At 37.6% G+C, this 5,065-nt stretch overlaps 1 long non-coding RNA gene across 1 annotated transcript; it reads right to left on the bottom strand.

Annotated features, from left to right (window-relative positions):
• Window positions 1–253: 253 nt before the first annotated feature.
• LOC310767014 lies at window positions 254–3,104 on the bottom strand. Its single transcript, XR_014550576.1, has 2 exons — window positions 2,855–3,104; window positions 254–837 (listed from the first exon to the last, which is right to left on the bottom strand). It is a non-coding gene; the product is annotated as an uncharacterized lncRNA (long non-coding RNA).
• Between the last annotated feature and the right edge of the window lie 1,961 nt (window positions 3,105–5,065).

Below are 5,065 nucleotides of genomic sequence, written 5' to 3'. Positions count from 1 at the left end.
AACTACTGTGTATTTCCTATTCTTGTGAGTTTGAAAGTATTTCTCTTCTTCTTCATACATGCTAAACATAGTTGCGGGGGGGAACTGGTGTCAGTGTACCAACCCAACCCCCCAAAAAAAACCCCCAGAGAGGAAATAACTTTGAAGCGTATTTATAAAAAATATTTTCTATTCAAAAGCCACACACGAAGCATGATAAAATCAAATAAAGCAGAAGAAAAATATAACCAATAATCCAAATGCAAAAGAAGCATTTCAGAAGCAACTTTTATTAATTGACGTATTAGAAAATTTGAGTGTTGTACAGAATAAAAAATACATTAAACCAATAAAAATAATATAAATAGATCATAAGAGTTTTTCAGGTGCTATCATAAAATCATACAATAATAATAATATACAATTCATCATATTATAAAATATGTGTGATGTAAAATGGACAATAACATATTAATACAATCATCATATTATAATATTGGCAATAATACAATAATACAGTCTTCACAGTAATTGACTGTATGCACAAACCAACCCTGGTGGCCCTAAAATGTTTGGATGCACTGGGAGGTTTTCAGAATGTGCTGGTTAAAAGCAAAACCAGTAATCAACTATAGGAAAGCTCTCTCTTTCAAGCAGCTAACTTTTCATTAAATATTGAGAGAAGTGCAAGATCGTGTAAGGTGGGCATGACTGGGCAGGAAGTTCCAAAGAGAGTTCACCTACTGAGAAGGTCTTGCTCCCCACCAATCCTGCCTCTGAGAACATCTGCTTAGGAAGCAAACTGCCGTTGCCCAAGTTGAGCAAAGTTTGGAGCATGTACATCAGGCTGCCGTTCAGCTGTGATGGGAAATATCATCAGGGACAATAACAGCCATCAGACACGTATCTATGAAAAAGCTATGACTTCCAGAAGTTTTATAATTGGGAGAGCATGCCATCATCCTTCAATCATTTTGAATTTTTGTTCTTTTATTCTTGTTCATGTTTTAAATTAACTTCCTTTTTTTTCTTTAAAGGCTAAGACCTATCACTGCTGCAAACCCCAAATTCTCACCAAAAAATAAAGTGACGACTTCCCAATGGGCAGTGCCACAGCTGCCACATCATGCTCCGGATTGGTAAGAATTTGATATTTTAATGTGGCAGAATCTACACTTTGGAACTCCTTTTCTAATGACACCAGGAAGAAGCCTTCACTGTATACTTTTTAGAAACTCCTGAAAAATGCTTTGTTTAGGCAAACCTGTCCAGAGTTGCCTAATGTTGATGTGCGTTTTAAGCTGGTTTTTAGCTCATCGATGATTTAAATTATTTTCTGGAATTATTGTTTTAAACCATTTTCACTGATAATTTCACTGGGTGAGGTTTTCTTTTCCCTTTTTTTGCAAACTGCTTTGAGGTTTTATATTTCAATCAAGTGGTTCCGTACGTTTTGTGAAATAATAATAAATAAACTTTTGATAGAAATCAGTTTTAGTTCTGTGTGTCAGAGGGTCTCTGAGTGCTAGACCGTGGCACTACAATTCTAACCACATCTACTGGGAATTAGACTTATTTGGGTGTGAGACCCATCAGCTTAGTTTGGTATGGTATGGCAGCAATGTGGTAAAATGCAATCGGGAGTAACAAATGTTCTTATACCAAGAGTTTGAGAGTTAGGCGATGGACTGTCCTCTCTATCAAGTGAGGCCTAAACAAAAACATTTTTAGGAGGCACCCAAAAGAGAACAATGAAGCTGCTTTCCTGACATCAATAGGCAGGGAGTTCCATAGTGCTGTCACCCTAAAAGATCATAGAATTGTAGAGTTGGAAGAGGGTCATCACCAATTTCTTACCAATGTGGAATGAGTATTACGTGGCACGTGCAACAGTACCAATTCCACAGATCAAAGCAGTTGAGTAGGCATATATGGCAGTAAGGTAAATTGGTCCCATGCTGCTGAGAGCTTTATATATTAATAGGAACACCTTGAACTGGGTGCAGGACCAAATATAGACAACCCACTCCCAAATATAGTCCCCACCCCCATCATTCAGCCCGGACACTGAGATCCAGCGCCGAGGGCCTTCTGGCGGTTCCCTCATTGCGAGAAGTGAGGCTACAGGGAACCAGACAGAGGGCCTTCTTGGTAGTGGCGCCCGTCCTGTGGAACTCCCGGAACGCCCTCCCATCAAAGAGATAAACAATCCTCCCGTCAAAGAGATAAACAACTACCTGACATTCAGAAGACATCTTAAGGCAGCCCTGTTCAGGGAAGTTTTTAATATTTAACGCTGTACTGTTTTTAACACTTGATGGGGAGCCACCCAGAGTGGCTGGGGAAACTCAGCAGAGCGGGGTATAAATAATAAATTATTATTATTATTATTATTATTATTATTATTATTATTATTATTAAATCAGTGCTGATCTCTGAGCAGAGCTGTTCTATGCTGATAGGGTCTTTACTCTTGCCTCAGCATTATGCACTAACTGTTCCTTCCAGATCAAGTGGAAGGGAAGCCCCACATAGAGCACATTGCAGTAATCTAGTCTTGAGGTAACCAATGCATGAAATACTGTGGCCAAGCTTTCCAAGTCCAGGAATGGCTGTAGCTGTTGTACCACGTGGTAAAATTGCAGACAAGGACCATGACCCTCAAAATACTTATTCTCAAATAGTACTGGTGGCTTCTACTCAAAACTTTAAGCAAACCTCACCTTTGCCATATGGCTCCAGCTACTGCTTGATTATTTTAAATGTGCAAAAATAGCATTAAAGATCATCCCTCCTGCAATAGCTCTTAACAAAGGGAGCCTAGCTGGAAAGTCACTACCCCTTAGGAACTATGGAGTCAGTATGCAGTACTTACCCATGGAATTCTGTCACAAAGTGCCACGCTCCTTCTTGTCTTATCCCTTGACACGTCCTGCTACCTTTTCCCAAACTGCATAACGCAGTGATTCAGAATGCAAAGGAAGTCGGGGGGGTTCTTCATGTACGTGGGGGGAAAGTAACAACGACATAGGCCCTGAAACAAGTGATGAGAAATATCTGGAGAAATCCAGAACGATCATAATTGCAGCTGAAGAAGTCCCCTGCTTTTTCTTTCCTTTTCTCCCCTCTCTCTCTCTTTCTCCCCCCCCCCCTCTCTCTCTGTTTCTCACGCAAAGCAAACATTTGGTGCTTGAGTTACTGAACATCTTTGAAGGGCCCATGAAGTGTGAGAATTTCTGAAGGGAATCTTTCCATCCAAGTGACTGAGAACATTCCAACTGTGGGGGGTGTCCTAGCCCTTCTTCTCTCACCACCTGTTTCTTGGGATTATTTTTGTTTGTTTGGGCTTTTTTGAACAAAAAGTAAAAACTGCACAAAAATACAACTTTATCGGAGGCTTCAATTTTGGTAACAAATCTTGCCGACCTTTCCCAGTCCTTGCAGAGTGAAGATTGTAGGTTTCTGGGCTACAGTGAACTGCTGTTCCATCCTTTTCTCTAATTTTCAAATTAAGCAATAACAACACCTAATTATTCCTATTAATTATACTTTCCTCACTCTCTACTGACTCTGATAATTATTTTTGTTTTTTTTAAATAACTATCCTTGCACTTATGTCATAAAATTTTCTGCCTTTTTCCCTTTTATAATATTTGTATTCAAGACAAACAACAGGAGGTTGAAATCAGGCCATTTAAAAGAAACATCTGCTGACATTTATTCATATGCTACATGTTCCACTTTCATCATTGAATGTAATGATAAACACACATTCCAGTCAATAATGGCAGTTCCCAGCCAAGCTTTACAAATGGTCTCTTTAACACCTAAATTGACAGCTCGGGAGAATTTCAGATAGAAGCTAAATATGGTACTTTTGGACACTCTTTGCCTAAGTCTAGAATGACTGGGAAGCATTAATGAGAATGTGCATTGTATACTGGCAGTAACTTGACATGCATGGGTAAAATGTTCCAGAATTTACTGTTTTATAAAGTGGGGTGGGGGGCAGAAAAAAAAGCACTCCAATACTGTATTTGGGAGCAGGAGAGGGGGAATAGAGTGCAGTATTCTGATTAAGGAAGCATATGGTAGTCTCTTTAAGCACAAAATCTCTGTATATATTAAAGTAAAAACCTGACATCTTATTTAAATTTCCAAAACAAATGTTGCTCTTGGATAAAGTCACATTACTTTTCATTGGTTCCTTAAATCGTAATATAGTATTGTTGTTATGTAAGCACTAGGGTAACAAAGAAAAACAATTTCTTACCTGTATCAGGTTTTGGTATCTCTTTCCTATGGAATATATAGGTAGATAGTGCACTATTTTAAAATGAATATCTCTTGCAGTAGGCATAAGATTTAACCATATCCTAGTTTGACCTCTTTAAAGTGCCCCCCGATACTGCAAACACTGATTTATCTGATTTTTAATATATATCCTTTTACATTTTAGTATAGGTTGCTTAACCTTCTTATAACTGAATTTTAAAATAATTTCAAGTCATGCAGAAAAATCACCAAACTCCTTCATGCTTGAATAGTTTCTCCTTTAAAAATTCTGGTGAAGTTCAAAACAGGTCATTCACTACATAACGAGTAAAAAAACACAAAAAACCCTGCCCCTGCATGTTTAAAAATAATGAATATAAAAAAAGTAATTTTAGGATCACAAAGTTATTTTGCACCGCATAACAAAAATTGTCAGCTGAGGAAGACATATTACAGACCTGAAGCCCTTGGATTTAGAAAATTACTGAAATAATTAACGCTGAAGTTATTACTTGAAATGAATTTTAAATGGATGATAAATAGCAAGACAAGAGTTTCATTTTCTAATATTTTTATCTTTCTTGAGAATCTCTTTGCTAATGAACAAGAAGCTATCGATCATGATAATGATTATGGACGTACTATGACATACTTGATAAAAAACATAAATACCAATTAGAGTCCTCTAGTCCCTTTACACATATTAAAGTTGTTAAAAAATTATCTTCAAGTTTCTCGCAAATCAGAATGGTCAACATGTATTCAGTGATAGACTACTCTAGAAGTTCTACAAGAGAGTGACACTCGCAGC

This window comes from Podarcis filfolensis (assembly GCF_964270895.1).
Source record: "Podarcis filfolensis genome assembly, chromosome: 1".
Classification (NCBI taxonomy): domain Eukaryota; kingdom Metazoa; phylum Chordata; class Lepidosauria; order Squamata; family Lacertidae; genus Podarcis; species Podarcis filfolensis.
Note: the sequence above shows the minus strand (reverse complement) of the source record. Positions and strands in the feature narration are given on the sequence as shown.